Genomic DNA, 23,300 nt, shown 5'->3' on the forward strand with positions numbered 1-23,300 from the left:
GTTGTTTCCAAGGATGGCAAAAACTGTCTTATATACAAATGCTTCAAGAATGACAAAAGTGTCTCTTTCACACAACTTCTCAAGGATGGCTTTCTGGTATACTCCCCTGCCAGGAATTCTTCGGTAGTTTCTCCAGATCCCCTGGTATACGCCCCTGCCAGGTATCCCCTTCTGGGTTCTATAGATCCCCTAGTGTACTCTCATACCATATATATTTCCCCAAAAAGACTGACTGCCTAATATATCCCCTTATCAGGTTTTCTTTCGATGTTCTCATTGTTTCCCAGTATAGCACAGTTATGCTCCTGTACAGTCTATACTTCATTGACTTTGGATAAACTTGTCCCAAGCTTCCCCATATGAACATCTCACATATGAAGATGTGTTCAAGTTGTATCTTTTAACTTCTTCACCAGTATTCATTTGTTTACGGCAATGCTTGCTCCAACTTTCCCCATATGAACTTCTCATATATGGAGACTTGTGCACATTTTGTCATTCAGTTTCTTCATTAACATTCATCTGCTTGTGATAACATTTGCTCCAGCTTTCCCCATATTGACATTACAAGCATGAGGAATTGTGCAAATTATGTCTCTTATTTACTTGGTCGATATTCAAAATGCACTTTTAATGGTTCATGTGCCTGTCGGTACGCCCGGGGTTCCCACATTCACTGGGCCAACTGACTGGTGTCTCATAGCGTTTCCGACCCGTGGCACGTTGCTGCAGCAAAGTCTCAATACGGGAATGGAATCTTCCGCCTGGTAGACCCCCTTTCTGCCCTTCCGCATTCACTTGCCGGTAAGGTTGCTGCTGTTCAGCTCGACCGTGTCTTTGACAACCTCCCTGCTGCTGCCGGTACCTTTGCGGCTCTTCCATGGAGCGTGCCATGGTCCTCTGGGTCTCTCGCCACTAGCGTGAGAAATGCTGACAGGCGGCAGCTTGAAAACACTTGCCTGCTTCAGCACAGTCTGCTCCTGTGCGTCTACCTTCAACTGGGGTCCTGCTCCCCGCTTCAACCGAGCTGCTTCTCTTCTCTTTGATTGCAAGTGAAAACCATCTTAAAATGGCTGATCTACATTGCAACAACTAGTCTACATGTCCAGTTTAGGGTTTCCTTCAATCCACACTAACTCCATCTTCTTCTTGTTCCTCCTCTTCTCTATCTCAGTACTTGAGGTGTTATGGAAGTTGGAGTCCATCGGATTAATAGGACGTCCAAGGTGATGGTGTTTGGGATTTTTACCTAGTACAAAACCATCAGATGGGAGCTGTTATGTGAGTGTAATGTACATATGAGGCGTGAATGGTATTCAGCCTAGAATGTTTGGTAGGAAAGGTTTTTAGAGTTTTGTAACTGGAGGGATGTGTATAGTGACAACATGCCATCAGGAATTTAGGAATTATTGGGTCTTATCCATTTATAAAGGACGAATACCTCAACTCTTCCGATGGGGTCACCACAACTCCCTGATCGCCATCTCCTCCCATGTGATCCTCCCTTACAATACCACCCCCAGGGTCAGGATCAGGTAGCGGCTGCCGTCCCCTGGCCACATGGGAGAAGATCTTAGGCTGGGGATCAGTGAAGACTCCTCAGGATTAAGGGAGACATAGGGGCTCATTACAGGTTTTCCGGTATCCCGACGGTATCACTGGGATTTTACGGACGGCGCAGACAGCGTTAAGTTCCCATTCCATGGAGTTCCATAGGACTCATTGGGATGGGATTGGCAGAATGACTGGTACCAGTGATTCTGGCATTTCTTTGCTGTTAGGGGCCTGATCTACCGGCAGGAAAGGCCGGCCGGTAGATCAGAGCCCTCACCGCACAACCTTGGTTTCCCTGGTCCAGTAAAATTCTGGGGCCAGTATTACCGGCAATGTTTCCCTGCATTTGTACCAGACCGGGGACTTCGTAATTAGGCTGATAGTCTCCCAGTACTGACAGTCAAATGGACAGTTCAGTTTCCCCATATAAATTAGCACAAAGCAATGGAAGTTAAGCAGAAGGCTTTACTCACCTCTAAAAAGTCTGGTCAGGAGTTGATGAATCATGGGTATTCGTCACTTCTCTGCAAGGGGGGGGCCTCCCACTTAGGTAAACCCACTCGCAAGACCCTCCCTAGGGTCTGGACAAGTGGGATCTCACTGGAGGAGACTACCCCTTAGGGGACAAGGACTCCACGTTCCTGTGAGGCACTTTAGACCATCTACCTCAGTGGTATATATAGGACTATCAGATATGAATAACATTATAAGCTCCAGGGACTTGGCTGAAGACAAAACTAAAATATCCCATTATGCACAAGGAAAGGATCTGTCTCTCTAAAGAGAGTGTCAGCAACAGGCCTTACTTCTAAGGACTTGTTTGGCTTGGACTCAAAGAGGTAAGGCATTTCTCCCCAAGTAGCCACACCAGCGTCTGTTTGTGTCACAATACAGCCAGAGTGATACTCAGAGAGGGCAAGTCTCAATTATGGAGGAAAACCCTAAGTCAGGGAAACAAACCTCCTGCCGGAGCAGAGTGGAGTTCAGAAACTCCTTATGATCCAAAGTAGCAAGTCTTCAGTAACTATCCGATGCAAAAACTAAGGACAACTGAGGTGAAGCAGTAAGACAAAGCAGTGAAGCGAGGGAGGCAAGCGGAACATTTGAAAGGCAATGAATAAAGGGACATGGGCTGTCGAACAGAATAGAGGCAGACAGGTAACAAGGAAGTAAGGCAATGAGAACCAGCAAACTAGCGCTTTTGCAATCATAGGAACCACACAGATTGTTATGCACTGCTTACCTTGTTGCTGCCATCCTTGTAGGCAAAGTCAATGCCCAATGCACCGCGCCATTTTGATGCTCCTGCTTCATGGCGTTGCGCTGTGTTGAACATCAGCGCCATCTTGGAATGGGCCAACGTCCCGCATATCGTCACCATAGTGACTGATTGTAACATCATGACCTCTTCCAAGGCCTGTACCACCCGGTTTCCATGGGTACTTTGAATGGAAACGCCTTACTAACAGTGGGGCATGCACATTGGAGTAAGGGTCCCAGGATTGTTCAGCCACTGAATACCCTTTTCAATGGATCAGGTAATGCAACACCCCTCGAAAAACTTCATAGTCTTCTGGATCCCTGTGAAGAACCAGTGGTTCAAGTCCTTTCTGCAGGGTGCCTTGAAAAGGCTCGAGTAAAGAAACATAAAATACAGGATGAACGCGGAGCCATGAGTGAGGTAAACAGATCTTGTAAACCACAGGGTTTACAGCTTTCAAGACAGAAAGGAGTCCAAAAAACGTGCTTACAAATTTCCCAGGTGTTAATCTGCGAAGTAGATATTTAGCAGAAAGCCATACCTGGTCTCTTTCTTGTACACAGGGCCTTCAGACCTTTTTCTGTCAGCATATGCTTTGTTGGTTCTTTGAGATTGTAGTAAAGCTTGGAATGTGTGTTGATGTACTTGTTGCAAGGTATGAATCACTTCTTTGGCCATGGGTACTGTTGAAAAGCGTGAAGGTAGATCATGTAACCAACAGGGATGGTAGCCATAAGTGCAGAAAAAAGGCCTGTTTCCCATAAATGTATGTCTGGCATTGTAGAAAAAAAATCAGCCAAAACTAAGAGTTGACCAGCTGTCCTGAGCTGAATTGGTGTATCAGCAGAGATATTGTTCTAGCATCTGGTCTAATCTCAGTTTGTTCATTGGTTTCCAGATTAAAAAGACGTTTTCATGCCCAATTGCTTACACGCTGCTGACCAAAACTGGAAAGTGTACCGAGTTCCCCTGTCCCAAGTAACAAAGTCAGGTAAACTATGTAATCAGAAAATATCTCTGATGAATACTTCACTTATCTCGCAGGCTCTAGGCAACTTGGGTAAGGGTGAAAAATGAGCCAATTGCGCTAATGAATCAACAGTTACCATGATGGGAGTTTGTCCTTGTCAAGGGGGCAATTCTATGATGAAATCAATTGATATTTTCTGCCACGGTTTGTTGGGTAATGATGCTTGCCTAAGCTTACCCACCGGTGATCTGCAAGCAGTTTTGTTATGTGTCTTTTGATGTTCAGATGCATTCTTGGCCACCAGATATTTCTTAAGAGGAGCTCTAGGGTGTTGTTCGCTCCTCTATGGCCACCTACTACTGAATCATGACAGACGTAGGATAAAATTACGCATACCTTCTGAGGGTACGTAGATATTCCCTTTGTTAAAGTACAATCCATCACTGTGTTCGAACTTGGACTGTAAAGTGATGTCGGGGGGGGGGGGTTCTCTTGGGTCTCTCTCTTTAGCTGATGTATCCATGTTTCCACTGTGCATAGAAACATAGCCTGATGAACCATCTTTCCATAAAGAGGTCATTTTTTTTAAACAAAATATGCTGCGAGAGAGCATATCAGTGATCAGATTCTTTGTGTCTGGTATGTAAGTGATTCGGAACCGATAGCGTGTGGGCCTTCCTACTGTTTTGGCAATTATAATTCTGTAGCAGCTGCAGATTCCTGTGGTCCGTTACGATCTCTACGGGTTTCTGAGCAACAACCAATTGATTGCCTCCATTCCTAGCAGGCCAATTTAATAGCCAAGAGCTCCTTCTCTAAAACCGAGTAGTTCCTCTATGCATGTGATCGCGTTTTAGAGAAATAGGCCAAAGGATGTTCGCTCTTGTCCTGCTGTTGTTTGAGGACTGCACCTACTGTGAAATCCGATGCGTCAGATTCGAGAATGAACTCCTATACAGTGGCTATAAATAAATACAGTGGCTATAAATAAATACAGTGGCTGGTGAAGGAGTTGGGCTTTGGTAAGTGAGATCTTGAGGTTGTCAAAAGTCACCTCTGCCTCTGAAATCCATCGGAAAGAAACCTTCTTCTTTAAGAGGTTTGTTAAGGGAAGAACCACATAGGAGAAATTTCTCATGATAGAAATTGGTCATACCGAGAAACCTCTGTAATGCCTTCACATTTTGGGGATGCTTCTTCTGTAGAATGGCATTCACCTTTCTAGAGTCAATGGAAATTATTTGGTTGGAAATGATGTACCATAGATACGGAACAGACTCTGGCAAACACATTTTTTCCGGTTTGGCTTTTAGATGATGCTGTTGGAGACGTTGAAGTACTTGACATACATGTTGAACGTGTTCCTCAGGTGTCTTGGAATATATGAGGATGTCATCTAAATAGAGCTCTAAGTTCAAGCAATAGGCCAAAGGCGATTCAAAGAAATGTGGTTCATACACCGATGGAACACCGCTTGAACGTTTGCCAAGCAGAAAGGCATGACCCAACACTGAAAATGACCGAAAGGGGTTCTAAATGCGGTCTTCCACTCATCGGCCTGTTCTAATTCTCACCAGGAGGTATGCTCCCCTAAGGTCGAACTTGGTGAATATCTAGGCAGTTTGAATAGCTACCAAGATATCCGAGATGAGTGGAAGGGGATATTTGTTTGGTATTGTCACCCTGTTTAGGCCCCTATAGTCAACACAGGCTCTCAATTTGGTGATGTCCTTTTTGGAATAAAGAACAAAGATGCGCCCCCAGACTTGGACTCAGTCATCAACCCGTTCTTTAAATTCTCATTCAAGTGAACTCATAACACTGTTTTTTCGGTCTGAGACAAAATGAACATACAACTGTCAACGTAAAACCCTTGATATTTTGATGGTACTAGATTGGAGACCAATATGGCAGTCTTGGTGGTGGACAAGGCTAGTGGGATGGCTTCTACGTCTCCAACCTCTTTCGTGCAAGTAGTCACACATCTTTCTGACCCCAAAAACAAGGACCTGGCCTTCCAGTTAATGAAAGGGCTATGCCAGTCCAGCCATTGAATGCCCCAAATAATCGGGTAATGGGCTGCAGTAATCAGGTCAAACGATATGTTTTATTTATGTTGTTGTATGGACATTAACAGGTCAATTGTCTACTCAACAATTGTTCCACAGCTTAATGGTAGACCATCTACCCCCTTCATCAGGCAAGGCTTTTAGTTTTTGCACCAAGGGGATTCCCATCTTCTGGGCCCAAGTTTTATCCATAAACACTCTGGCAGCCCCGGAGTCCACCATTCCCACTGTTTCAATTTCAACTCCTTGTGGTTATGTCAAAACTGACTTTTCTCACTAATAAGGACATGGTTCTTCCTATTGAAGGGTATCTGGTCTTTCCATTGAATACCTATCCATCAAATTCCTATCCATCGAAATGTAGTAATTGAATTGCTTTTCCATCGAAAAGCATATTCATTGAATGAATTTCGAGGGATAATTTCGATGGGCTATTAGGGTTAGGGTTAGATTAAGGGTTCGATTTAGGGTTCGATTAAGGGTTCGATTAAGGGTGGGTGGGAGCCCCGACCCCCCCCCCCCAATATACAATAAACATTAAAACATTACAAGGAGCTGGCCAGTGCCGAAATTTCAGCACTGGACAGCTCCATGTAACATTTTAACGTAGAAAATAAAAGCATCGAAATGCTATCTTTTACATTTAAAAGAACATATCCATTTTATGGACAAGTTTCGATGGATATGTACTTTCAATGTAAAACACACACTTTCGATGCATTTATTTTCGTTGGATATTTTACAATGCATTGTCTTTTCGATGCATCCTTTTCGATGCAAAGACCGACCATAAACCCTATTGAAGGATTCAAAGAGCCATATAGACAGGGACTGACAGCACTCTCCCAGAAAACTGCCCCTTCGATGTCCAAGAACTGGCGTTTCCCACCTTACGAGGAGGGGCCAAAGGGCATGCTCTAACAAGGTGACTAGATGAACCACAATACATACACAGTCACCTGCTTCTGCAACGTTGTCTCTCTTCTTCAGAAAGTGGACCTCTGGCTGCCTCGATCAGCACATGTTTTCCTGCGAAGGGGTCTTCTGAGGATGTCGATGGTGTAGGCAGTAAAGGTTGGGCACGTGGGCTAATTCATCCTTTCGGTCATCTGACAAACCTCCTAGAAAAAGGGTAAAACAGTCTTTCTCTGGCCAATCAGGTTTGTTGCGCCTATTGCTTGAACTTGGTGACATAGGTTAGTAAGTCGGAGTTCCCTTGTATCAAATCCAAGAAGGTATCCTGTTTCGTGTAAGACAGCTCAGGTCTGTCAAACATTCCAGCGAATGCGGTTAGAAATGCTCTATAGTCATCCAGTACTGGATTGTTGGCCACCACCAGAGGTGTTGCCCAGGAAAGATAGCTGCTGGCCATATGGGATATCATAAAACCGACTTTAGTTCTGTCAGTAGAAAATGAGGCTTGACGAAATGCAAAAGCCACTGCACAAGCATCCACACATTCTTTGTATTTCTTTGGATCTCCATGGTATTTTTCAACTGAAGTAGCCCAGTATTGTGTGGCTCGTAACATGACATCCGTTTGGGCCAAATACTGTCTGAGTACAGCGTTTTCTGCTTTAAGGTTTTGTACCTCAAGTGTAAGCCCCTGGACCGCAGCTATTAATTCCTGAATCTGCTCCTTCTCTTTTGCAGGTTTTTAGCATCGCAATTTGTCAGGACTTGTGTGGCACAATCAATGCTGAATGCACTGCGCCATATTGATCTTTCAGCGTCATGGCGTTATGTCGTGTGGAACATTGGCGCCATCTTGGAATGGTCTGACGTCCCGCATAAGGTGCCTGCAATTGTCATGCCCAGGCGCAGCGGTGAATGATCGTAACAGAGAGACGTACATTTAACAGAGACAAGCAGACTGGAAAGAGAGAGAAAACATCCTCAGAACAGGGAGAGCACACAAAGGAGAGCAGAAGCACAGCCAGTCAGAGAAGAGCATAAGCAGGGGCAGCCCCCTGACAAGGTAGTGCCTGGAGGAGGTGGAGCTGTGGAGAGCCACAGAGCCTGCGACTGTCAGGCGAGCACCAAGCATCAGGGGAAAACGCTGGAGGCCCAGCGCTTCGGAGAAGAGAGAACCTGAGGAGAAGGGAATACTTATGCCAGTGGTGGCATAACCACAACGTCTTCGTGGTGGGCCGTGCGCCATTTAACAGCACCAAAACCACCCAGCAGGAGAATCCACAAGACACCCTGCAACCCACATTCAGACCTGTCACAAAGAGAGAGGACCAAGTGCAGAATTCTGAAAAACATAATTCCCTGGTAAAGCCAAACCTTTCATTGAATCCTTATAATTCTCCTTTAGGCAATATAATTAAGGAGTGAAATTAATGTGTTAATTGGCATTTCCATGAGAAAAAAATATTTGGACATTGTGGACTTCAAGTCCCACAATGCCCAAAGTACTGGGACGAAGAAGGCGGCTGCAGAGGCAAGAGACTGCAAGTTGCAGTCTAATGGTGTTAATGACCCACACTTGAGGGAAAATGTAGGGCATACAAGACCCCCTCAGGTGCAGGCCATAGAGAGCAGTAGCAGATGTTGGAGCTGTTGTGGTACCTCCACATTGCAGCAGAAGCTAGAGGATAGCATGACGCCGGTACCACTGTCATGTGTCGAGTAAAAGCCGGTCCTGAGAGAGTCTCTGCCTCCAGCGACCTTGATTGCAGAGGTTGCACAGCAGGAAGAGTGGGATTTGAAAGCTTTCCCCTGAAGACCAAGGCTGCAGAGGTCGCGTAAAATATAAAAGCTTCCCCCCAAAGTGAGTTGGGCTCCGGTGGCAGGCGAGCACCAGAGATCCTGTGGAGCGAGGAGCGCTCCTTTACTGACTGCCATGGATAGCAAAGGGCCAAGGGATGCAGGTTTTCGGACCACGCACAGCAACAGAAGACATACGGAGGCATCAGAGCGAGTGGAAGCACATACCACACCCGGTTAGCTCACTATTGTATTGTGACCCCCCGAGTGCTCCGTGATCGCCTGCTGGCCAAGTCTGGGTACTTTAAATTTGGAACTAATATAAAAAGAGTGAAGTGGCAAAGCAAACATTATTGTGAATGCCAAACTGTTGTAAAGCAGAAAAATAATCTGTTTGAAAATCAAGCTGACTTTAAGAGGAAATTGTGGCAGAATAAGAACTGGACAAGCAGACCAGAAAGGTGTGATTGCATTTATGTGGGCTAGAATAACTAGCAGCAACAAGTGAGGGCAATATTACAAAACAATGCAAACAACGATTGCGAAAGCCAAAAGAGTATGATAACAATGCAAATTAAAAAGAACCAACATTGCCAAAACCAAGACAGGACAGTTAAGAATCTAAGAGTTGTAAATCATATTTCCAGTGTGTGAAATAGACGATAAGAGGAACTGGCGTAAGCCCACATTGCCACATCCAAAGAAGTGCAAGAGTGAAAGAAAACCATTGTCAGCATTTGGTTAATGCAGAAGTGGGGAAACAAGGAGGGCTGTCCTTATGGCAGAAGATATTCAGGAGGAGTGGAGCATAACCTGCATTAAGTGTGACAATCACAAGAGTGTAACGAGCAGCACCAATGTGTTTCATGTCTTCCCAGAAGAAGTGGTTTAACTTGATGTTGTGAAACAAAAGACATTGCTAAATTGTTGGAAGAAACCTTTACCACAGAAGTACTTGCAGTAGTTAGTACACCAGGGTAAACAATCTTGTAGTAGTAGACTTGGCAGGGAATGGACCAGGTGGAAATTATGGAAGTGGTGTGGTTAAAAATCATCCTGAAGAAGTGGGAGAACCACTGAAGTGTTTTTGTAACTGTTGCAGAATCATTCTGACAAATTAATATTGCTGAAGCAAGCGTTGTGTGAAGTGCCGCAGCATTTTTGTTGACCCTAATGAACTATGGAAGTATTTGTGGTTTAAGAGAAGACTTTGCTTTGACATTTTGATCACAAGTGGAAAGAAGAAAAACTTGTTGACCTTTGTGAACTGTTGATGGAAGTTCAAGTTGGAACAAAAAGAACTGTATTGGAACTTGTATTGCAAGACAGGATTTCTTCATTCCTTTGTACTGTTGATTGGAATCCTGCTTGAATCTGGGGAATGGGAATTCACCCAGATTATAAGGAGAAATGGTTTTCAGGTTGTGAATATAACTGCTATTTCCGTTATATTTGAATTGCCATTTATTACCTTGTTAAGTTGGTGTATGTACAAGTGTGAGGGACAGAAACCTTTTGTTACAGCGTTTCCTTTAGTTCATTTTGATAGGCAGGGAAATCCTCATCAGGGTAGGGATAGTGAGGCATTCTTTCAACCTTTTGAGAAAATAAAATGGCATCTTCTGAAAAGCCTTCACAAAGTTGTCTGCCTCACATTTCTCACCCCTCACAATAACCAACCTAAGAATGCCTAGGTTACAAGAGTCAGAAAGGCATACAAGCATGGATCAGTATAAGAAAGAGTAATACAAATACTTGTGTAACAACTATCCCTAAATGGGTGACCAAACCTAACTACATTGTAAAAGAGCTACAAGATCTTGTCCAGAAGGTTGCAAGAGACTATTAAAGTTATCTTATTGAAGAGAACTATGGATAAAGCTTCGGAAGCGGCCTCGTCACGCCACTTTGCTAGAGTCTGAGTGTGTGTGTCTGTAGGTGCGGCTTGACGCTTGACGCGGGTATCGAAGCCGTAGGGTACTTTCCTCTAGCAGCAGCCAGCAACCAGAAACGTACGACGAGGTGAAGCGGGCGCAGCTGCAGAAAGCAGGACGGACGCCGCGCCAGAGTGGGGGATGCAGAGGGCTGTAGAGGGCCGGAAGAGAGCCGTGAAGCCGAGGTGAGCCACCCATAACCTCTGGCGGGGACGCGGACACGGATGAGTGCGGCAGAGGTGAGACATTGCAAGCGGTGATACGGAGGATTTGGGGGACTGAGCTGGGATCTTCCTTGCCCCCAGCCCCTCACACCTCTCACCCTCTCACCTCGCCCCCAGCCCCTCTCACCCCTCCTCCCCCCCCCCCTCCCCCCCTCCCGGGGCCGAAACAGGGATCGCGGAGAGCTGGGAGAGGCTAAAAGTGGAGCGGAGCGGAGCTGAGCCTAACTGACCTGAGGCTCAGACAGCTCCCAGAGCTTCTACAAATTGCGCCGACGTGCCCAGCGAAGGTGAAGCACAGCGAGTGGCGTTCCGGGGGATTGAGCAGGGATTCTCTTCGCCCTCGGCCCCTCTCGCACCCCCCCCCATCATATTATCAAAAGAACCTGGGCCCACCTCTCCCGTTTTCTCCACTGCCCGGTGGTCTCTACTTCCTATCATCTGGCACACGTGTTCTGACATTGCATTCAGCACAGTCGCCTGAATCTTGTACACCAGACGACAACTGCACAACAGGAACCTTTGCATATTCCCCTTGCTCCCCTACCTGCTTTGCCTGTATTTAGAACAACGGCATGTTAGTCAGAGCTTAGGGTAGATGCAACTTAAAGACACAGGCCTTAGTCATCCACATATACTGTGAATTGGGGAAATTTTCGGACATCTGCCCGAGCCTAGGACACATTAGTGGTGCATACTGATTGAAACCTCTATTTGGGTCCCCAGAGCAACGGTGCTAACTACCTGAGCATTTGCTCAAATACCCCTAAGATACCCCGTTTGCGTTCCCCAACGTTTTTTGAAAGAACCAAGGGAACATTATATATCAGCTAAAGACAACCTTATTGGACATATTGCCCACGATACATTCCCCTTCTACCCTGACCCGACAAGGAAGTGAAGGAACAGTATCACTATGCTAACTGTCAAGAAGTGTTCTGCCACGAGATACAACCTTCGGAATCAGAAGGGCAGAAACTCTACCATAGGACCGAATAAGGGTAAGGGTATGAAAACAGTTCCGAAGGAAAGAGGAATTATCACTGACTTTTTTCCACCTCCGCCTACTCCAAACATCATAAGCCCATCGCTAAGCGGGGAGAAGGAGCCGAGTATTCACAGTAGAACGAACAACTCAGCGTGCCTAGGGGAGAGTATAATTGATAACAACTCATTGCTTGACCTCTGTCTGTCTATGCAGAGAGCCATGACTCCGCTACCGCGAAGCAACACAAGCAATCAAATCAATAGTTACCAACCCCAGACGATAATTTCGCAACGGGAAGCGATAGATAGATTATCCGCTTCCCCTAACCTTGCTGTCCATTCAGACTCGCAGGAATCCGAAAACAACAGTGACCTCAGAGAAGGCAGTACGAGCCTGGGGGATCTGCAAGCTTCTGTAGCATCTGTACAATTTGCATTAAATATCCTATTGAAGATGTGCGGGAAGATACTTGACGTTACCCTCGCAATCGCAAAAAGCGACACTGAGAAAAACAACCCTAAGGAGACCGAGCCGGAACTCATCAACACTAACACGCAAGATGGTTCTGACTCTGGGACTCAGGACCCAAATATCACCAATAACTCGGAAATCTACCTCTCACGTAAACAGAGACGCCTGACAAAAAAGGCGATTGGAAGAAGAAAGCGTCAAACTGCAACAATCATATTACCAGACACAGTAGAGACAGCGGAGGAAATCTTGAGGCCAACAGTAGGCAGCACTCCCAAAAAAGGACAGAGAAAAGTCAAACGGAGAGCGGCACGGGCACGCAAACGCATTGCAGTAAAAGAAGGAAAGCTCACTAGTTGGCTTATTAATGACAAATGCAATACCCCTAAATTAACAGTGGCTCCAGAACCAGAATCCTCTCTATGTGAAAAAGAACAGGACGCAAATATATCCCAGAATAACACAAACAATATATCAGCTATCTCAATACCCTTGATTAACGAGCCTCAATCAACAACAGCATTACCAGCTGAGGAAAAGGGCAACTTTATGGTACCTAGAGGCGGAAGAATCTGCCTGATTAAAAATCTCTATCAATCTAGTAACCACGATTGGATTACCAGATCAGCATTGATGACCAGATTGTATACCATTCCGCAGCTGAGAGTGCTACGATCTGAGGACTTTGCATTTGTTGAACCACTAGAAGTGACGAACTCGAGTACATCGGCCCTTCACTGCAAATTTCTAGCCACTGCAGAACTACTGCGTAACTTTAAAACCAACTTGAGGGAAGTCGATCTGGAAATAGATGCTGATCCGAACATCACCGATCCACAGTGGCCGACCCAGATGCCAAATCCAATTATGGAAGAAAGGACCATAATACAGCCACCTAAAGATGACTCTGTACAGTTGGTAGACATACAGAAGGTCCTCAAATGGCTATTAGAGTCCCTACCAGGAACAACAGCAAATCGATGAGAGCAAACCATCATCTCTTGGAATTGCCGGGGATTCAGCCATCTATTATCGCCTGATGGCTCAATGCCCTTATTAATGGGCAATACCTGTATATGTCTACAAGAGACGTGGCTTACCTCTCGAGCCCTTCTAAATGGGTACACTATACACCAGGAATTAGCAAAAAAGGGACTAAGGGGAAGACCATATGGAGGTCTATTAATTGGCATCCTGCATCCGCTAAGATCTATCCGCATTCATACGAAAATGGATGAATTCATACTGGCAGTGGAACTGGAGCTCCCCGGCGAAGATAAAACGGAGTACGTCCTCCTGGTTAATATATACAATCCATTTGAATCTTCTCAGAGCGAGACTATCCAGGAAGCCTGTCACGATTTGTTGATCAATTGGCTGACGGAGCCGAAGAAAAATATGGTTATCTTTGTTGGTGATTTTAATTGCCACTTAATTGGTGAGCCGAGCACCAGTAATAACCCCCTGCTGAAGAAAATAGGCAAACTGAAACATGGAAGCGTAAATGCGGAGGGACAACTATGGTTTAATTTCTTTAAAGCATGGAACTTTGAACTATTAAACGGCAGAACCATCAGTGACTATCCGGGAAAATCAACATGGAGAAACTTCTTATCCAGTAGTACATTGGACTATATATACGTAAGTCCTACCATGACCACCTGGGTCACAGATATGAAGATCAAGGATAACGATTGGAGCGACCATGCTACCCTCACACTCTCTTTCAATTATATTACACAATTTACATCGTATAAACCTATTGGTGAGCTGAAGACGAATCATGCTCTCTCCAAGATACGATGGTCTGATATCAATATTAAACGAGCCATAGATCATACAATCAACTATCCAAATCTGTGTCAAACAGAACTCTTGGCCATGACCAGCAATGAGATCGAAGAATGGATCGCAGCATTCTCAAACACCTATGCAGCGATTAAAATAAATATGCGGGCCCCCGAGACCAAGACTACTAATATATTTGATATTGAAATCAGAGATGCCAAACGAACTCTAAGAGCTGACCTGAGGAAATTACGTAAAGCCTCCACTACATTGTACAACTATCTGACTCTTAGCAAGAAGCTAAAAAATGCCTACAGAACATGGCTAAAGCAGAAACGCTATGCAATAAAATTGCTCAAATGGCAAACAACAGTCCAAACGTTATGCACGGGTAACTCCCGAACTATATGGGGACTACTGAGCACGGCTCGGGGTGACACCAGCATCCCCTTAACCAATTCAATTGGCATCAGCCAATGGGAGGAATTCCTGAAAACCCGGAACGGCACGGACCAGGCAAAGCCACAGGAGAGGATGCCCCAGGATCCACCTCTGATCCCTTTCAAAGTGTCAGTCGAATCTCTGATTATCAGGATAAAAAAGCTCAAATCCTCAAGAGCACCGGGACCTAACGGCTTAGCAAATTTAGTATTAAAGAGCAACCCGGAATACTGGGCAGAGGTACTCAAGATCCTCTTTGAAAAAATTCTGAAGGAAGGCCAAATCCCCGAATCCTGGCAGACAGCAATCCTGATCCCTGTATATAAGAGAGGTGACCGCTCAGACTCTGGAAACTACCGCCTACTTTCAATGCTGGACTGCACGGGCAAGCTATTCGCATCATATCTTCTTCAGGAACTCCAAATATGGGCAGACAGAGAAAAGATCCTCGATTGTTTCCAATGTGGATTTAGAAGCGGATATTCCACTACACATAACTTGGTAGTAATGGATATTCTCTGTAACAAGGCCAGAACATCAGGTAACCCACCTCTATATGCCCTGTTCATAGATTTCAAGTCCGCCTTTGATTTAGTCCCCAGGGAACTACTTTGGGCCAAACTCGAAAAACTGGGATGTCCTAAAGAAATACTACATTACCTTAAGTTATTGCACCACAATACCACAGTTTCCCTGAAGCTGGACGCAAAAGGGAACATGACCAGCAAGGTCAACCAAAACTGTGGCGTGAAACAAGGATGTGTTACGGCACCAATACTATACAACCTGTTTGTCCACGATATACCTAAAGCACTATCATTGGAAAACAACTGCCCTCCCAAGATTGGATCCACCCATTGTGTAGTGCTAGCATATGCTGACGATTTAGTCATCTTGGACCACACTATCAGCGGCATTCGTAGATCAGCTGAGGCACTATGGTCCTATACTCAAGCCAATGGGTTGGCTATCAATCTAAATAAAACACAGATGGTAATGTTCAGTTCCAAGAAGATAGCAAGAACCGGTCTAAACATACACGGGACGGCAATCAAATATACCCCATATTATAGATACCTGGGCGTCGAGGTTGAGCACAAGGGGCATTACACCATTTGTAAACAAATTAGAACTACAAGAGCTGCTCAAGTAACAGCACTTATCTATCGTTTCTCCACAACTTACTGTGGCTATACCATCTGGGCAGCACGCCAACTATACCTACAGGTATTAACACCAATGATAATCTATGGCCTGGAGGCATTGCAATTGATAGAACTGGACTGGCTTCAAACCCTTGAAGGAAAATTTTGGAAAAAAATACTCGGTCTCCCGGGCTGTATCCCAATGGCCATTCTTAGATTAGAGCTCGGCCTTACTTCCTGGAAGTCTCTTGTACTCAGGAAGAGAGCCGAATTATACCTAAAAGCAACACCGGACACAGCCAATTTATTGTTAGTGGCGATTCATTGCGAAATTAACAAAACATCCTCATATCCTTTTATGAAAAAGAACATCGTCAAATATCTTGAAGAGATCGGCTGGACCCAAAAACAACAAGAGGTCTCCACTCCTGTGTTGAGAGCGTTAGCCAAGAAATCTGAATTGCACGACTGGATTAGCAATTTTGCACACTTGGAAAACCTAAAGCGCTATAAATTTGTGCAATGCATGAATTACACTCTCAAGAAGCCATTGCCATATCTGAATCTATGCCCTTCGCCACGGCTACGACGATTTATCCTCTTGTTAAGGATCGATCAGCTGCCTGTACTGGCCATAAGTGGGATTAAGAATAATCTCCCCTTACCTGAACGTTTCTGCAGGTTATGTAAGGACAGAATGAAATCAGAAACGGGCAAACATGTTCTTACCAGATGTGCCGTTATGATAAAGGTCTACACATCATTCTACACAGACTTTGTCCATAACATGGAACATGTTGGCAGTAATGAATTCTGGCAAAGAGCCGTTAACGCAAAGGGAAACGGAATGAAATTATACATTGCCTTGTATAATGTTTGGATGACTGTCGAGAAATTATTGGGCATAAACATATAGCGAACTGTCAACTCATGGATGCTCTCCTTCTGTTTTACTATGAGAAAGTTTTTATCAGGAAAAAAAACTCTATAATTTTCCCAACAGCAATTACTATTTGGACTTGCAGTTTTTAATATGTAAAAGAATTAATACTCATCCATTGCTGGATTACGAACACATCCGTACATTCTTTTAACTTTGAACTCTGATTGTAACTCATCTCTCTTTTTATGTTCAATTCTTCTTTCTTCTTCTCCTTCTTTTTTTTTTGTTTACTCTGCTTATTTTGTTCCTTATGTTATTATCTTCTTCTCTTTATTCATTTAATATGTTAGTATTTATCTGTATGATCAATTGTTTTTCTTTTGCTGAATGTAATTTCTTATGACATGTGAAAAGCTTATAATAAGCTGTAACACATTAATAATAAATTAAATTAAATAAAGAAGAGACATTGCCATAAGAGATAATCAAGAGAGAGGAGACATTATCCTAGTAGAATTTAAATGAGTTAAAACAGCGGTACGGTCAATTAGAACTAGTTTTGGACTGTGGACATATTCATTTGGGACTTCCTGATGAGTGAAGAGCATCTGGAGGTATTTAAATAGGCAGGGATACCCCCCTAGCAATAGGGAAAGATAGGCCATATCCTAATTATGTTAATAAAGACCAGTATAATGTCCTTCAAGTGTACGTCTCCTTTTTCCGACCTGCCACAGAGTATAAACAAAGCAAAAGGAAAGGGTGTCCCATAAAAGTCTATGGGAGGAAAGTATTTCCTAATGGTCTGCAGTATCTGACAGACTGCTGTTCAAGGACGGTGTACAAGTTGTACGGATGTATCTGTAGTGCATTAGTGGTGGTGCTAAGGGAAACTTAGCGTGAACACATGTCTTGGGGTGGTAAAAGTTCCATTGTATAAACCAGTGTTATTTAATAAACCAGTGTTTCACTACAAGAGCTGTGTCAAGATGCGCGTTTCGGTTTATGGTGGGAAAGAAAATTATTTAGAGGTGGTTAATGTTGCCATAGAGGCCACCCAAAACCACTGCAGATAAAAGTTTTGACTCTGTAAATAAAGAGAAAACCGGATGCCCTGCCAAAACTAATATCAAGAAGAAAAGGACAGCAGAACAGGAACCCTTGTGCTATACAGCCCAGAAGCCATCAAGACATATCCAAGGGTTCCAGAACAAAGAAAGAAATAAGGTAATTGCCAAGCTAAGAAACGGAAACCTGAAATTGTCCCAGAGGATGGTCACAAAGACCGAAAAGCATTGGACACAAATTTCACAGGCCTTTTCTTCCCCCTTTTATGGAATAAAGCGCCATAAAGCACCATACAGACTTTTGAATCAATTCAATTCAAATTGCAGTATCATTTTTTTCAAAGAAAAGAATGCAACAGACTTAAATAATAAAGAACTAGCAACAGCCGAACTACTGGAAGTAGCTTTTAAAAAAGATTAACTCCCTTCAACCTCAAACAAATAAAGACTTTTCTTAGCTGACCTGGCTAAGATAACATGGAAAACTCTCCGTTTCGTCGTTCGACAGACAACCCCGGAACTTTCTGACCTTCTCCCTCGCCACCCTACCTTCTTTTCTGTCTACTGTTCTCAAGTAGTAAGAAACAAAGATTCCTGATTTTGTACATTTCTTCTTGTAAAAGTCGAGTCTCTTTTTTTTTATAACACATTTTATTGTTTTTTCCATCATAACATCACAAAACATACATTCTTCATATAAACATTCAACCTATATGACCAGTGAAACAGTCCTTTGTCAGGTGAAAGAAGAACAAGAAAGAAAAGAAGAAAGAAAAGGAAAGGAAAGAAAAGGGTCTTGCAGTGTCCATTGTATCTCACGCTATATGCCAGATTGTATTACTTTTGTACATTGTGCGTTATCATTCGTTGTTCAGGTTGGTACAGTCACTGAGCTTCCTCCCATTTGTCCCATATTTTGTCTGCTTTCCTCGGAGACCCTCTGGCTGTATGTACTCTCTGTTCCATTGCAATACATATGTTGACGTCCGAAACCCATTGTTCGTACTGCGGTGTTGTTTCCGAACCCCATAACTGTGCAATGTTCCTTTTAATTATTGCCGAGGTCGTCGATAGGAGCAACTTCTCATATTTAGATGTTTCTCCCTCCTCCTCCACCCCAAGCAGGAGTAGCTTCGGGTCTCTGTGTATCGTTCTCCCCAGTACCCGTGAGAAATCATCGCAACATTTTTGCCAGTACTGTTGTATATGGTTGCAGTCCCACAGTATGTGAAAGAAGGTTCCCTCCTCCCTCTTGCACCGAAGACACTGAGGGTCCGTTGTTTTCCCCCAGCGATATAATGCCACCCTTGGGTAGTAAATCCTGTGCAGTATTTTGAGCTGGAGAAGTCTAAGTCTGGCCGAAATGGCCACCTCCCGAGGGTACATGAGGGCCCCCACCCAGTCTTCCCGTTGTATAAATCCTATGTCTCTTTCCCATTTGCCTTTTAGGCTGGTTAGTTCAGTGGTGGCAAAGGAAGTGATTACATTGTACATGGTGGACGTTACTTTAGTCTCAATGTTTGCCTCAACTATGTTTCTTTCGAGGGGAGTGCTTTCGGCCAAGTCTTCAAGTGCTGGGAGGTGGGTTTGTAGGGCGTGCTGCATCTGCGCATATTGGAACCGTTCAGTGCCTGGGAGGTGAAATCTGGATTCTAGGGTTTCAAAGGATACAAGTCTGCCCCCCTTTACGATATCGCCCACTGTACTGATATCATGTTGTAACCATGTACGCCATCTCGGAAGCTTGTTTACCTCAGGTAGATTCCTGTTGTTCCACAGTGGTTGTAGTGGGATGATTTTCCCTTCCCATCCCAGGAACTTGTGTGCGTCTTTCCATACTCGGGCAACGTGTGATAGCATAGACTGTGGGGTTGAGTTACAAATCGCTTTGTAAAGGAGTTCGGTTTGAGGTCTAGCGCGTCCTCTGGCGCTCCCCAGTCTATTGTGTGGCAATGTGATGTCCCCGTGCAGTAAGTCATTGACCACTGCTATTTGGCTAGCCGAATAATAGGACTGTAGGCGGGGGAGCCATATCCCACCCTCCCAAATGGAGCGCTGCAGAGTGCCCAGCGCAATACGTGGATGTCCATTGTTCCAGAGGAGTTTCCTTAGTGCGTTGTCTATCTTTTTGAATTAATTTGCTGGGATGTGTAGTGGGGCGTTTTGCAGTTTGTATAAGAAACGTGGGAGAGCCATCATTTTGAATAATTTGTAACTGGAGGGACAGCCCTAGAATCGGACAGGAACTAATGGGCTGGAAAATCAAGATGTATATACATTGGGTATTCCTGTCCTCTCTAATTCCGTACTGCACTATTTTAGAGCAGTATGTGTTTTAAACCTTCCAAAGAAACCCATGCATTAGTACTGAATCCTAATCATGTGGTGATGAAACAACACTTAACAATGTTAGGTTTTTATGGTAACCTCTTTGTTATTTTCATGGCTAGTCTTTTTAGTTACATTCTTAAAACAAGAACAAATCAAATGTTCAGATAAAACAAGCTGGCACAGAGAATCACCATGATTTTAACTTGACATAACTTGGTCAAAAACAGGTCAACAACTGTGCGTATGTAAAAGAGTAAAGACAAAGATGAACAAAGCAAAGAAGCAAAGATACAAAAAAACTAGAGCAATTCTTCTCTGGTCTGTGCAAACAATCTGCAGTGAATATTTATGTTTGTTATAATTGAGCTAGAGGGGTACAGAATATTACTTCATAAAGGTCACCATTCTATAGTTACAATGCTGCAAGGTACTGTGTTCAATTCCTGTTTTTTTCAATACATTCAAGCAGACCGGTGAGGTTAGAAAAGCACAAAATTCAAACAATTATATTTGTTCATATAACAGTAGTTGGAAAATCAGGATGTCAAGAGAGACTGGTCCAAAATTCAAACAATTAGATTTGTTCATATAACAGTGGTTGGAAAATCAGGATGTCAAGAGAGACTGGTCCGACGTCTATTAAACAAATGGAGAGAATTCAGTGTGGTCCTAAAAGGTGGTATACAATAAATTTCCCACAAGGATCACTGACGTTTCGATTGTTCAAATACACAATCTTCTTCTGGGGCCTTATATATGTAGGTCTCCCTAAAGATTGACAAAGACAAAGGTGTCCACTTAGAAGAGAGTACCAAGTGTTTCTATAAAAAATGAAATAATGCAAGTGAAAGGATATAAAAGGGTTCATATTGCTGTAGCTGCAATGGAGAAGTGAAGGGCTGAGAGCCCTCAGAGTTCAGAGACTGACCTGTCCTAGGAGCTGTGTGGAATCTCCTGTGGTTCCAGAGTTCTGTGGGGGTGATGAATCCTAGGCTGTGCATAAGAGTCGCAGTCTGGGCAGGCTGAGTACACAATTCAAATCATTGCCTGTGGATGTGGGTCCATTAAAGCGGCCCTGTGGATGAGAATGAGAGGAAAGGCAAAGTGGAGCTGTATAAGTAAGTGGCTTTTCCCTCTGTAGAGTGCTTGCTCCGATCCTGACTGCGTATGAGGAAAGTCAGGTAGCTATCCTGGACAGGAGTTGTAGAGAGGCTAACAGGAGGCTAAAAAGGACTAAAAGGAGAGCTCACCTGTGTCAATATTAATGTGGGTGAGACTGGGGTCGCTCCTTCGTGTGCATGTCATCCGGAGGGGAGCAGTTATTGAATGCGAGGGAGCTGCTCGTCTTGTGTATAAATGAGCAGGCGCGTCCGAATAGTGTTCAGGCAAGTGCGCATGCGTTACACGGGGCAGGCGAATGTCTGCGGTGTACGCACGCGCACTGAGGAGCAAGCGGGCTCCGCGTCCAAATGTGGCACGGGGCAGAAGCCACTGCCCTACAAGGTGGAAGCGCATGCGCACATGGCTGTGTCGCGGCGCCACCGTGCCAGATACTGGAAAAATTCCAATATTGTATGTGAGTGTCTCAGGAGGAGACGGCAATTACGTCTACCAATGGTGCATACTGTCTTAGTTTCGGCAGGGGTGCCCTCCCGGGGGGGGAAAGGGGGGGGGATGGAGAGGAAGGGGGAGGGAAAATGGGGAAAATGATTGGACAAGGAAGGGACATTGATGAGGGAGCCTGCAAGGTGGAATGTGAAGTCCGCCCAATTGTCCGGGCCAGTTAAAAGGCTGCTGGTCCTGGCTGATAGGCCACATCAGGATGGTAAAATACACCATAGGAAGTATTAGGACCACTATCAGGTTGTGGTCTGGTAGTCCAAGGGTGCTGCTTCATTGAGACCATTTGTCAGGGTCTGTAGTTTGAATATCCACCAGGATTCCTTGTGTTTAAGGGAGTTGGATTTGTTGGTGGTACCTATGACTCGGTCAATCACCCACCATTTAAACGAATCATGGGCATGTTGTAGTTCCATAAAGTGTGAAACCAGTGGTGCATGGCTTGTAAACAGACGCTAAAAATGAAATCTTTCCTTATAGGAGACAAGGAATGGGAGCTCAGACAATTTACCAATTGTAAAACAACTAATGTGATCTATCTCATTGAGTGCACCTGCGGACTCAGATATGTGGGTCAAACGTCCAGACCTGTGCATAAAAGAATAAGTGAACACAAATCAAGGATAAGGTGCAGAGTACACAATGCACCACTGGTTTCACACTTTATTTATGAAGCAGCCCCCTTGGACTACCAGACCACAACCTGATAGTGGTCCTAATACTTCCTATGGTGTATTTTACCATCCTGATCTGGCCTATCAGCCAGGACCAGCAGCCTTTTAACTGGCCCGGACAATTGGGCGGACTCCACATTCCACCTTGCAGGCTCCCTCATCAATGTCCCTTCCTTGTCCAATCATTTTCCCCATTTTCCCTCCCCCTTCCTCTCCATCCCCCTCCTTTCCCCCCCCGGGAGGGCACCCCTGCCGAAACTAAGACAGTATGCACCATTGCTAGACGTAATTGCCGTCTCCTCCTGAGACACTCGCATACAATATTGGAATTTTTCCAGTATCTGGCACGGTGGCGCCGCGACACAGCCATGTGCGCATGCGCTTCCACCTTGTAGGGCAGTGGCTTCTGCCCCGCGCCACATTTGGACGCGGAGCCCGCTTGCTCCTCAGTGCGCGTGCGTACACCGCAGACATTCGCCTGCCCCGTGTAACGCATGCGCACTTGCCTGAACACTATTCGGACGCGCCTGCTCATTTATACACAAGACGAGCAGCTCCCTCGCATTCAATAACGGCTCCCCTCCGGATGACATGCACACGAAGGAGCGACCCCAGTCTCACCCACATTAACATTGACACAGGTGAGCTCTCCTTTTAGTCCTTTTTAGCCTCCTGTTAGCCTCTCTACAACTCCTGTCCAGGATAGCTACCTGACTTTCCTCATACGCAGTCAGGATCGGAGCAAGCACTCTACAGAGGGAAAAGCCACTTACTTATACAGCTCCACTTTGCCTTTCCTCTCACTCTCATCCACAGGGCCGCTTTAATGGACCCACATCCACAGGCAATGATTTGAATTCTGTACTCAGCCTGCCCAGACTGCGACTCTTATGCACAGCCTAGGATTCATCACCCCCACAGAACTCTGGAACCACAGGAGGTTCCACACAGCTCCTAGGACAGGTCAGTCTCTGAACTCTGAGGGCTCTCAGCCCTTCACTTCTCCATTGCAGCTACAGCAATATGAACCCTTTTATATCCTTTCACTTGCATTATTTCATTTTTAATAGAAACACTTGGTACTCTCTTCTAAGTGGACACCTTTGTCTTTGTCTATCTTTAGGGAGACCTACATATATAAGGCCCCAGAAGAAGATTGTGTATTTGAACA

The 23,300-nt window shown here is 44.7% G+C and overlaps 1 protein-coding gene across 5 annotated transcripts in view; it reads right to left on the reverse strand.

Annotated features, from left to right (window-relative positions):
- The window catches only part of GOLGA5 (golgin A5), an 800,028-nt gene that overhangs the window by 586,151 nt on the left and 190,577 nt on the right, over positions 1–23,300 (reverse strand). The gene's annotated exons all lie outside the window — the stretch shown is intronic.

This window comes from Ambystoma mexicanum, chromosome 14, assembly GCF_040938575.1.
Source record: "Ambystoma mexicanum isolate Mex_15411 chromosome 14, UKY_AmexF1_1, whole genome shotgun sequence".
Taxonomy (NCBI): domain Eukaryota; kingdom Metazoa; phylum Chordata; class Amphibia; order Caudata; family Ambystomatidae; genus Ambystoma; species Ambystoma mexicanum.